General features: G+C 27.7%; 1 long non-coding RNA gene across 1 annotated transcript in view; it reads right to left on the reverse strand.

Moving 5' to 3' along the window:
• The window catches only part of LOC129956470 (uncharacterized), a 57,251-nt gene extending 46,382 nt beyond the window's left edge, over window positions 1-10,869 (reverse strand). Inside the window, exon 1 of the long non-coding RNA XR_008782697.1 lies at window positions 10,778-10,869. This is a non-coding gene — a long non-coding RNA (uncharacterized LOC129956470). The remainder of the gene's footprint in view (window positions 1-10,777) is intronic.
• Between the last annotated feature and the right edge of the window lie 3,127 nt (window positions 10,870-13,996).

Consider the following 13,996-nt stretch of genomic DNA (forward strand, 5'->3'; position numbering starts at 1 on the left):
TACACCGTCTTCATGTTTTAGCTGAAAGAATTCCTTAAGAGAAACTATTGTATTCGACGAAGGGGTTTTCAGAACAATGCCTCCAACATTTATAATATCCTATTGATTCCTTTAGAAGATTCCTTTAGTGTTATTATTTCCCAACTATTTGAGGGTCATCTCACAGAAAGTAGGCTTTGTTAGTATAGTTAACAGTTAGAGACCTTCCATAGAGTGTTTATAAAGCAAAAGGGAAAATATATTTAATACCCTGACAATATTGTATGAGTGACTAAGATTTGCTTCATCTAAATTGATTCATATTGATTAATTGTACATTTGTACTTATAAGCAGTTTTATGAGTCAATAACTGATGTTATTAAAGTTGTGCAAAATGATATTTTTATGTCTTTAACTAATGAAAAATTAATGGTTTAGTTACATATCAAGCAAATATTATACAATTACATTAAAACGCATCAAACCAAAGAAAATTACATTACACATCAGAGAAAACAGAAAATAAAAGAACAAATTATAAAATCGAATGATTCTTAACGACTATTGACTGAAAAATCGACTCAAAATGATGAATCGATTTCGACTTTTGAATCAAAGTCGAGATATATTGATTAAGTTTCAATTCAATCTTGACTTTTAGAAGCTTGTTCAGATTTCTTTTCATTTTCCTCATTCTAAAACAACAAAAAATTATATATATATATATATATATATATATATTTACTAATTAGTTTTAAAGCAAAAAATTATTATTCAATTATTCATTCTAAAGCAAAAAAATAATTATTCAATTATTAATTCTAAAGCAAAAAAACATTCAATTATTAATTCTAAAGCAAAAAAACATTATTCAATTATTAATTCTAAAGCAAAAAAACATTATTCAATTATTAATTCTAAAGCAAAAAAAAAAAAACATTATTCAATTATTAATTCTAAAGCAAAAAAAATCAAAATTTGATTCTAAAACAAAAAAAAATTAATAATTCAATTATTAATTCTAAAAACAAAAAACAATTCAATTATTAATTCTAAAACAAAAAAATAATAATTTAATTATTAATTCTAAAACAAAAAAATAGTAATTTAATTATTAATTCTAAAACAAAAAAATAATAATTTAATTATTAATTCTAAAACAAAAAAAATAATTCAATTATTAATTCTAAAACAAAAAAAATAATAATTCAATTATTAATTCTAAAACAAAAAAAAATTCAATTATTAATTCCAAAGCAAAAAAAAAAAAAAATAATAATAATTCAATTATTAATTCTAAAACAAAAAAAAATAATTCAATTATTAATTCTAAAACAAAAATAATAATAATTCAATTATTAATTCTAAAACAAAAATAATAATTCGATTATTTATTCTAAAACAAAAAAAAAATAATTCAATTATTAATTCTAAAGGAAAAAAAATTTAATTATTAATTCGAAAGCAAAAAATTTAATTATTAATTCTAAAACAAAAAAACAATTTATTAATTCTAAAGCAAAAAAAATAATTTATTAATTCTAAAGCAAAAAAAAAATAAAATAATTTATTAATTCTAAAGCAAAAAAAAATAATTTATTAATTCTAAAGCAAAAAAACAATTTATTAATTCTAAAGCAAAACATTATAATTTTTTTGGTTTTTGTTTTAGAATTTGAAATTATGAAAGAAAATCTGAACGGGCTTCAAACATACGAGATGTATTTCAGTCAATGCAGCTATAATCGAAGTCTTGGGCAAAAGTGTATATATATATATAAAAAAAAATTCAGATGAGTTATTAGATAATCTTATATTGTCTCTGTCCAGGTATATTAAAAAGAAAAAGAAAAACATCCATCTTTCTTTTACATATGCTAAACTAAGAATAGCATTTGCATATTTAGAAGAGGAGATAGTCTCTTCTTATTTGATGAAATATTCGCGTTTTTATTTCGGATTGCTTTGCCTGGAAATAAGGAAGCTGTCATATCAGAGTGCTACTAACTAGAGGTATTCAGAAAACACCTAGTACGGGTTAGTTTAGTAAATTATTGAAAAGGAATCCAAAATTGTCTTTAAAGGCAGTTTTGGATTTTTTGTCAGATTCTGGAACATCAGAAGCAATGTATCTATGCCTAACAATGTCATTCAACAAAGCAATAGTGGGGAATTTTTTTTAAAATGTCAAGAGCTTCAGCAAAAATATAGATTTTCGGCCTCTCAAATTTGAAACTTCATGAAAACATTTGCCCCAAAACCGAAAAACAATGTAGCTGCAAGCGCTTTTAAATAAGTTGGAGCTATTACAATCGTTTGTGCAGAAATGTAATAGACAACAGTACTTCACTAGTGTTTGTATTTTCCAGGAACTAATGCAAGAATAATTTGTTCGAAATAGTCCATGTCCGTTGGAGCTGATAAATTTTAATGCTTAATTTATTAATGATTTAATTAATTGCCATAAACACTGTCCGAAAATCTTTCTTATATAGTAATATTTAGTATCAAATTTTAAGTTTACTTTGTATGAGAAGTAAAAATTTATTAGCATTTTACGAACTTCCAACGAGTCCAAAAGCAAACGATTTTTAAATAACTTATTTATAATGAAAAGATCATGCAAAATATTTTTTTCTTGTCTGCATCTTTTTTTTTACTAACTTTTTAAAGGGCCATTTTTTTCTAGTAATTATGTTAAAATATTTTTAGGCTTGAAATTAGAATAAGAAAAGGGATTCATTTAGCTTATTAGATGAATTTAATTTGATTAATTAATTTGGTTCATTAATAATTAAGTAACAAATTAAGACACGCCATTTTGAGTGAGATAAAGAACTAAAGCATCTAAGTTTCTGACACTAAAAAAAAATTTTCTTGACTTACGGCAACCTACACAATTTCATACAAAGATTGATAAATTTGGTGGGAAGCATACTTCCCACGGTCCTAGAAAGGGTTAAAATAAGAAAATCTGCCTTCTAGCGTAGATATTTAATATTTGGTAACTACTACTCCTTTTCTTAACTTCGGTAGGTAAGCACTTGTGTGGCAAATTAAATGCATGTTTACAATATAAAATTTGATGCAATCATTTCTATTAGTGAATGTCTATATATATATTTTTATATATTTATTATTTTGTAACTTCTCAGAAAAAATAATATTCTTCCAAACGATTTTTAATACTACATAATTTTAAAAGAATGAATCTAAGTTTAATAAAAAATTTTGTATGGCAAATCAAATACGAGTTTATAATTTAAAATTTAAACACATTCCTTTTCAGTAGTGAATGTCTTCCGAGATCCATTGGGCACTAAAAGCAAGCAGCCATCTTTTCAAACTTAAACAACAGAAAACCATAAAACAATATTTAAGCTAAATTTTTCAATATCATTAAAATAAATCTTATTCAAAAGTCTAGTTTTTTCAGTCTTGTCTACTTTAAATTTTATTCCTATCAAGCATTTAATGTGAAAATATAGGTAAATTACTTCCAAGTAACAAGATGGAATTCAAAAATCCATATTACTTTTCCAATTACTCAGAGTAATTTTCCTCCTTGCATCAGGTCAAATTCAAAATAACATGGCTTTAGTATCAATGATTGGAAAAGTAATATGGATTTTTGAATTCCATCTTGTTACTTGGAAGTAATTTACCTATATTTTCACATTAAATGCTTGATAGGAATAAAATTTAAAGTAGACAAGACTGAAAAAACTACTTTTGAAAAAGATTTATTTTAATGATATTGAAAAATTTAGCTTAAATATTGTTTTATGGTTTTCTGTTGTTTAAAGTTTGAAAAGATGGCTGCTGCTTGTGAATAAAAGCAATTATAGGAGAAATAATTGATATACGCTTCAAAATTTTAGCTTTTATATATATGGAGCAGATCGATTATATTAAATAGTACTTGCATCAACTCACAGTAAATGGGAAGCATGTCTTTTTACTTTCTCGTATAAAAAATATGCAAAGAGAAAGTATTGTAATCGTTAAAAAATTCGTTATTAAAAATCGTTAAAAAATAGTTTTGAACCGCGATCAGATGACGAGGAAGACACCTAAGCTGTCACCCATCTCCAAACTCCCACACAACATCAGCGGGAAGACGTTTTGCTCCGACGGATTTAGCGCGCACCAGACCCGCTTACAGACGGTTCTTCGAGAAATAGGGTCTCTAGCCTGAAATCCTCCGATTCCGAAACCGAGACCTTAATAAAGACCACCACGGCCCATGAATGGAGGTGCAAAATATTACTAGAAATGTTGTGGAAAGGTTCGTCATATTACCAAAAAATCCATTCAGTCAAATGAAAAATATAATAGCAGTCACAAAATAGGCCTCGAACAAAAAGCTGAATTGAGACGAAAAATAGGCTTAATATTGACCAAGTGGGTGATCGTTGACATGCCTAAACAGATGCTCATATTTTCTGAAACAATTATCTTGTAAACATTGTCCTTGTATTATAAACTTAAATATATATATATATATATGTATGTTTTTAATTATATTCTTATTTCCATGTAATTTCCCCCCTTAAATTGAATAATATTGTCTTTAATTCAATTTGATACACACTTGATTTGATGCAATGTTTATAAATGCTCAGATGAAATTAAAACTCATCCATTAAATCATTCAACAGCGAGCTTTTTTCAGTTATAAACTTCGTAGTAGAACTTTCAAATTCGGTTTTATTATGCACTATATACACTTTTTTTTGCTGTAAACTGATTTAATTAAATGAATGCTTTCGTTCATATCAAATAACAAGATGAATTTTTTTATAAAAGTTATATATAGATTATATTCGAGTCATTTACCGGTCTAAAAAGTCAATAATTCAACAAACAGGCTGATCCTCAATGGCGGCTAGTTTCATTTAAGATAATTTGGACATTGAAATTCAAATTTTGACTTTCCGCTAAAATAAAAACCGTTATTTATGATAATGGCATTAATTAATACAAGTTTTATTATTGGTTATTTGTTATTAAAAACCAAATATCGATATTTGGTCGAAGAATTCTTTCAACTAAATATCGATTGTTGACAATAATGAAATGCTAAAAAATGTAAAAACACAAACTTCATTCGGCATGAAATCCCATTCATAATTAATTATGAAGATATAATGAAACACAGTTATCATTCTTCATTAACAATTTAATAATAAAATCCACTTTAATTTCTCTGTAAAGCATTTTTTTTTACCTTTCCGTTGAAATATAAACATTTATTCATGGTAATGGCATGAACTCTTGTCATTAATTAATAAAATTTCGTCATGAATTATTAATTATAAAAAAATATCGCCCCTTTACAATTGTAAAGGGCAAAAAAATATAAAAGCAGAAACTTCATTTGCCGTGAAATCCCATGTATAATCAATCATTAAGATATAATGAAACATAGCTGACATTCTTTAGTAACAAAAATTTATGTCCATTCATAAAATCCTCTTTAATTATTTAATTTTTTAATAAAATAATTTAAATAAATTAAACATTAAAAGCAATCCATTAGAGAATAAAAGCTCCGTAATGGTTCATTTGATGGATTCAATTTTTATATTCTTAAAATTCCTTCCGAGATATTTTTGTTTAAAATGAGAATACATTTTTTTTACAAAATATTCACCAAAACATTCTTATTTCGCTGAGACGTATCACGATACCAGAGAAGAATGCTTTCAGACACATAAACAGCGTCAAACTGTTTTGATGAACTTCAGCACGCGATTTCAATTCGTGTATCAGTTTTCGTGAACTCAAGGTGTTAAAAGATACACATGCAGTTAAAATGCAAATGTTGGAAGTTACTAAACAACTTTTGACACGAAAGCCAGATTTGGGAAGTCTAATGAGCTGTCGATAGAGCAAATATCAAAACTGTTGCTATTCCGTGCCTTTGTTGTAAATAGCAATAAGTTATTAAAGTGCATTTCCATTTCTCATAGCGCTATCTTTTCAAAACTGCAAACACATTTTTAAGTGTTTGGGTGGACTGTGAAACATTAAGGTATCTGCAAAATTGATATTTAAGTTAAAAGGGACATCTGATAGTAAATTGATGAAAATAATTAATAAAAGTTCATATTACTAATAATGATGTATCAAATTAAAAAAACAAAAAGTACTAATGATTTTAATCAATTGAAAAAGCTTGAAAAAGTGCATTTCTATTTATGATTTCTAAAGCAACATATATTTTGTCAAAACTTTGTGGATGAAAACAATGCGATAAGTTAGTGGCAACATAAAGTAAATTAAGGTGTATGTACACACTTAAAACTTCGAAAATCGTTCAAAATATCGAATATTTTTTTTATTGCTTAATAATGTTCTCTGATCCTATAGCTTTCAAACGATACTAAGATGTTGCCAATATTCGAAATATTTCTTGAGTTATAATTATTTTTCTTGAGGTTCTTTCATTGAAAACTCTAGTTACGGTATTTTTAAAACTCATTTTATAAAGAATGATATTTTTCCACTAGGTTACTTGATTCAAACAATCAAAACTCAACAAGAAATGAACCAAATACAATTATTTATATATCAAAATAATGTGTATGAAATAGCGGATGTTTTGTGCCTCAATCAAAGCCATTTATAGAAATAAATTTTTAATAGCTATCTAAAAGTTAAAATGACAGAAAAAAATCTCGCTTTTTCTATTCATTGTTGATGAAAAAATTGTTAAAAAAAACTATATATTTTTATAACTTGATTGAGGCAGAAAACATGAAGACTAATATTAGGCATAATTTCCAACTGAAATTATGTGTCTGTACAAATTTTAATTTAAAATATGTTTCAAAAAATATGCTAATTAGCTCATTAAATATTATTTAATTAATTAATAATGAGTGTAATATGTTTTTTTCTCCCTGAAATGAGTTTAAACGTATATTAATGATCTTCTGTGAAAAAACTAGATTTTTAAAGTTAAAATTTAAAAAAAATCCTCTAGTGTGTACGTACACCTTAACAGACCTACATTTCTTAAATATCCATGCAAATTAAGAAGTATTAAGATGACAATTCCAATTTAAAATATATTTTATGAACATTTCAAGGTTGAAATATATATTTAAATATATTTTAATATATATTTAAATATATTTTAATATATATTTAAATATATTATTATTATGCCCATCTTTAAAATGAAAATGTCAAAATCTTGAAGTGTCGAAAAAAAGTAAAATACTTGATAAAAATAATACCCTATTTATCAATATTCCTATTTATTAATATTAAAATAATACCCTATTTATCAATAATATCAATATTAAAGTTGTAAAATATCATCTACACGGTCTTTAAGCTATATAATTTATATTTAATCTTATGCATCTTATACTTCCGACTACTTCAGACAATTTTTTTCATTCTGCCAGTATTTGATTCTCCATTATTCTCAACAAAATGATAAAGTTATGATACGAGACATCTCAGCGTTTCTTTTGTAAAACTTTTCGTGATAAATAAATGCGAAAAAAAATTGAACTAGATAGTAAGAATAGTAAGGAGAAGATTAGAATAAAAGCAATCTAGAATATGGAACCTTCCATATTAAATGAAATCATACTTTTTCATACAATATTTGCCTTCCTCATACTTTATTGTGGGATAATTTGCTTTCAGACTTCTTAGAAATGACACGAGAAATGATAATTCGAATTTAAGAGTGGTTTAATAAACTTTTAGAACATAAAATTTATGTTTTAGAAACGTAAGCTGAATCTTATTTTTTTTTAAATTTCTTATTTTGGATACTTCGTGTCCTTTATATAGCATCAGATTTGATACCCACCAAATCAAGAAAAATTAAGGATGCATTCAATAAGTTGGCTTTCAACCACTTTCATAAGTAAACAAACACAAAAATAAAAAAATATAAAATTAAATGATGCAGCATATTTAGAAACTTTATAGTCGACAAATCATTTTAAGATTATACATAAATTTAAAAGCAGAAGATTGAAAACTTTTTTTAGTATTCCTTAAAACTGTCACGATAACTCAAAACAAACAGTATTTTGGTATGTGTAAAATTTAATGTCCATAAAAAAGCGCAATATAACAAACAAATATTTAATATCTTGTAGAACCTTTCAAGTACAATCACTTTGAATACATGCACTTTCTGTGCTGGGATACTTTTTAAAATTCTTTTCAAGAACATTTATTCTTTATTTATGATCAATAAGAAACAAATTGGAAATAAAAAAATAGATTCCCAGCTCTTCAGAATTAAAAAAAATGTTAAGAATTCTAATAAAGTGCTTGGATAAGGCGAATACACATTTTACATTACATTCAAATTTTCATTATAAGGCATACTATATAAAATATTTTGAAAGTGTTACTTACTATACATAAAGATTTCGAACTTCAACAAGAAGGGGCCATCCTTTGTTCGGGTAATTGTTAACATAAAGTTTCACAGTTCAACATCACATTGAAAGAAATAAGAAATATGGGTCACATGAGAATTAAATATTATATAGGAAATGTAGGGTAAAATTCCAGTGTATCCCTTAATTCGCCTAGAATGTCAAAAGTACGAAATCGCCATTCAAGATGGCTGACTATATAAACAATACTGTAAAACAGTTACAGTTACCGACCATTTTGATTAAAATTATAAGATTCATTGATCGCGATAGTTTTATAAATAAAACTTTTTTAAACTTTGTGAGTCACAATTTCTCAATTTCTTTTGAATTCTGAAATAATGAACTTTTGTAATAAAATTAGAACACGCGATGCCTTTAGCATCTGAACTTCGGCACTATGTAACTTTAAAAAAAAAAACATCTTACGGCTTCGCTAACATAACGAACATAAGGAATTTATTTTTTACGAATAACTCAAATGATAGAATAAATCCGGCATCATTTGAAAAAACATTTTTTACTCTAAAAAACATCCCCTGGATTCGCTAACAGTAGGAGCGTGAACCTAGTAGCTTCGCTAGTTCATTAAACTTAAGGATTCTAAAACCCACAAAAGAACACATCGCCAAGTATTCCTTTAAAATGGTAAAATAAAATGAAAATGAAAAAAGTGTAAATTACAGAAAACCGATTCAGAATGCTTTAACAGATTCTTTTAGTTTATTTTCTTTTTCTGACAAAATTCGTAAACAGACGATTTTAATTAGAAAGTTTTATTAGCAGTAATAATATTTTCAGTTATAAAATGTAATTTAATTAAATTCTTTAATGGACTTTTATTCAGCTATTACTAATGATTTTGATTTCTAACAAAACCGCTGTAGTACATGCTCAACTCAACAAGCTAAAAACTATATAAACAAATCAGTATTAGTGTTATTAGAAAAATTATTCAACTGACTTTTTTTGGGTTACCATATTGGCGATAAACTCTGGATCATATTAAACTACGATTCAAACGAAATGTAAAAAAGTCTATCGATTACATATAGAAATCGGAAGAATATAAATAACTGAAAATGTAAACACAGATGAGGGTAGGAAAAAAAATCGACATGTATTATATCTTCATTTTACGTTTTTGGAAAATAAAAGCGACATTTTGAATTAAATAAAGTGTACTAAAAGAATTTGTGTAAAAATATCGTTTGGTATTTAGTACTTATTTAAAATTCCACTAACTTCAAAATGTCATTTAACATCCGACTTTTGTTTTAAAAACAAATCACTCGTCGAACAATTATACGAGTACATAAAATTTGATTAATGCAACATGTATTCGTGAAAAGTTAATATTTTATAATTATAAAAAGAAAAGCTACGTTTTGACACGCAGTCAGAAGTATGAATTTATTTTGCAAGAAGCCATAAATAAAAATATATTTTTATCTGTTTAAAAACAAATTTAGAGACAGTTTATATATGTTACATTCAAGGACTATTTAATGCAAAAAAACAGCTTTATATTGTTTGAATTTTATGCGAAAAATTTGATTATGTTTTACAAAAAAGCATTGTTTTACAGAGATGGTTGTATTTTTTTTTAAAAAATTGCACTTAACCCTAGAACCACACAAATATTTACAATATTTTATGACGTTGATCAATATTCTCAATATTGTTTAATATTGTGGAATATTGTTCAGTATCATAAGTTGTCGCACAATATTGTGCAACAGGCTTTGCTGCCTGGGAAGCTCATATTACTATTATGCCCTATTAGTATAAAATGACGAACGACGTTTTTACAATATCTTTCCGACATTGACTGGCATTCAAAATGTCAAACAACATCGTGGAAATGGCGTACAATATATATTTTATAGTGATATTATACACTTAATTTAAAATTAAAGTTTTGTTGTAAAGAAATTATTTCAGTGCTTTATTGAAAGGCTATGTTTAAGAGAAATGCAGAGAGTTATAAGTATATAGAACACGTTTGGACATAGAAATGCATCTCCTTAACAAAATGAAATTTAATTTAGATTTAATAGTAATCTAAGGTCTTTAAGAGGCATCAAACAATAGGCAAAACGACGAAGGTGCGTCATATGTAAGCAACATAATTTACTAAATAAAAAAAGGAGAAATTTTACAAGAGGAAGAAATATAATCACAGAAGAAAATATTTACGACATTACACCACATAGTTAATGAAGATTGAACCAACTAATCCAAAAGATGTCAATGGGGTTTAAAAAAGATTAAAATGATATTTTTCTTGACATGCATATAATATAAATATGGAAAGTAATTTCAATCTTTCACGAGAACATAAGAGAAAAAAGATTTGTGAGGAAAAATTTATTACCATTGTATTTAATCAGTCAGGCGCTTCAAACGGCGTCTACACCTAAGAAAAGTTAGCAAAGGAACGTACATACGCTGTTTGCCACGTGCATTAACAATTATAAAATGTCTAGAAATTGAGAAAAACATTGTAGATGGGCTTGTGGCGCCATCTATCAGATTCTGCAGTGCAGGCTCAGAATTTCTTGACAGCTGTCGAAGTAAAACTACGGGGAGGGGTTTAGAATCCGTTGTCAAACAATACTCACCTTGCGATGGTTAACCCTATTTTTGAGTTCAATTAAACATTTTCATTGAAGCCAATTTCTTGATTTCTTTTGTATTTTCTTCCTTCTGACTTAAAGGGTTTTTTGATGGCATAAACACTCCAGAACATTTTTAATAACAATCTGCAACTTTATCAATTAGATAGACGAAGCGATCAATTCAGTGCAGCTGCAAAAACGTTTAATGCAGCAGCTTAATTTGTATGATGGCTTGTTTACATTTGACTCTTGCCATTCCAAAAATTGTAATTAGATCGATTTTTTTGACACTTATGTTAGTGTTTTATATATATAGAAACATATAATATTTTTATTATCTATGCTTAATAATCATTTATAAAAATAATGGTACTCTTTGTCATTTTTCTTTACAAAATTTTAAGTAAAGTTGGGAATTGAACTTCCACAAAAGCATAGTAGTTTCTCTTTAATTGCCATTACGTCAAAATTTAATACCATAAATTTTATTTTGTGAATGAGAAAATAAATTAAAATATTGTTCTTTCTGAATTAAAAATAAATTTTATTATTTAAAATAATATCATGCTGAAATGAAACGTTCGTTTCTCAAATATTTTAGTTCATAGAAGTATATGTTTTTTTAAATCTTTTTAAACAATATGTCCATTCTTTAATCCTTTTGACCCCATTTTTGCATGATTAAAACTTTTAATTCCTTTGTGTTGCCTGGGAGATGAAGGCTGAATAGGTATTTTTCAACTGTAAAACTGAATTTAGTGATTTGTTTATTGCAGAGGTTCCCAAACTTTTTTTTTCTAGTGGACCACTTTCAAAGATTTACTATTTTCTGTAGACCCCCTGCTGCTACATTTCTACTGTATTCCCAAAACTCCTAAAAAATAAAATTGGGGGTGTTAAGAAGAAAAAAAAATGTTGCACATTTTCTTGTGTCATATTTATTAAAATAATACTTGTGGTTATACAAAATTATAAACATTTATTATTACAAACAATCAACAATGAACTCTGAAATGTAAATCAACAATAAAAAAATAGTCATACTTTTAATGAAACGGATGTACTTGATGAATTGACAGTAAATTATCAATATTTCGCTTCAGTTTTGTAAGAAGTAATCTCAAATCTCCCCATTCTGTGATGTTCAATCTGCTCCTTTATTTTTGCTAACAGGTTGGTAACGGCACAATAACTTCTTTCGACAAGATATGACGAGGGAAACGCTATCAAAAATTTTCTCGCAATTTCCCACAGCCCAGGATATTTTTCGGGGATTTCTGCCTGCAGCCAAAATGTTTGATAGCCTTTTTTTTAAATTTCACCTTCAGTTCCTCTTTGGTGCTGAGCTCAAGTAGCTCCTCTTGTAATACCACATTCGCCTCTTCCGTTTCATCAAATGGGGTTATGATCCATGGTGGTATTTCCATCGTCAGAATATCTTCAAATATATTTTTGAAGTCATCATGCAGGGCATTTAAATGTCGAGCGTATGTCTGAATATCCTCATCAAGACATTCTATCTGTGACGTGAGGAAACTGGGAGAATTCGCGCCGACTAAGATTCTGCTTCATTAATTCCAATTTATCAAGACAAACCGAAATTACACCCTTTGTTTTTATTAAATGAAGACTATCCCCTTGTAACTGCAAGTTAACGTCATTGAATTTTATGAACAAATCTGTTAAGTACGCAATGTCCGCTTTATATTTGATCAGATTTTCTTTTAAATCTGGTGCTTTAGTTTCCAGACACTCTATCACTGATTCGAAAAGTGAGTAAAATCTCGATAAGCATGCATCTTTCGACAACCAGCGTACTTCAGTATGTAAGAGCAGTCGTTGGAAATCTTCATCATTTTCATCTCATACTAGTGCAAATAAACGGGTATTCAAAGCATTGCTTCTTATTTTATTAACTGCGTTAATCACAAATTGAAGCGATTGGTCCAATCTATCACTCAAATGTTTCGCTACAAGGTGGTGTCGGTGGCTGACACAGTGAATTGCAATTAGTCCTGGTATTATTCTTTTAAGATGGCTTATAAACCCAAGATATCGCCCGAACATGGCAGGATATCCATCTGCTGCCACCGAAATAATGTTTGTAAATGGAATAGATTTTTCTGTAAAAAAATCATTCAGGACATTAAATATCGATTCGCCTTTAGTGTCGTGTAATTTTTCGTTTTTAGTTTTTAGTAATTTTTCGTGAACCACCACTTACAACTTGTGAACCCCTGTTTTCTTTTCACGTCTACGTGGACCCCCGTGTGGTCTCCTATGGACCCCTGGGGGTCCACCTGGACCACTTTGGGAACCTATGGTTTATTGCCATAAGGTTCTGGATCAGTTTGAAAAGAATTTTCTACAAAGTCTCTTGAGGCATTGGTTATGCCTCAAGGAAATTCGCCCGGAAAAAGATTATTATTATAAAAAACAGGATTAATTCCGTTCAATTCTGCTTTTCCAGATCCAGCTTGACAGATTCGGGCTGATTATTACGAACACTTTCAGTCTTCCTAAAATGTTTCTAATTAACTACACTGTTTACATTATCTATTATGAGCAACTAATGAAACATAGGGATCCATACATGGTCAAACAGCATGTAAATAGATAGTTGAGAGCGTTTAATCTTGACCAATTTAACCAATTGAAATCCTGACGCTACAAGCGAATAATGTGAGAAATAAGAATACATAACTGCCAGTGGAAAAAATAAATAACAACACACCAAATATCAATAAAAACCTGTATTATATCAACTTGCAAATTTGATTCAAGGTGATCACTAGCCTGATACTCCAGTAATTAACTACATGTGGTACACGAAGTTTTCGACGGTGGCTCGCAGCTTATCGGCACTTAGGGATGACAACTATTTTACGAGCGGTTATAAGGTAACCAATATCATAAAGTCACAAATACCAGTGATCAATACTTTTCAAAGAGGAGTGTGATCCAAATCTTTGATA

The sequence above is a fragment of the Argiope bruennichi genome, chromosome 11 (genome assembly GCF_947563725.1).
Source record: "Argiope bruennichi chromosome 11, qqArgBrue1.1, whole genome shotgun sequence".
NCBI lineage: Eukaryota > Metazoa > Arthropoda > Arachnida > Araneae > Araneidae > Argiope > Argiope bruennichi.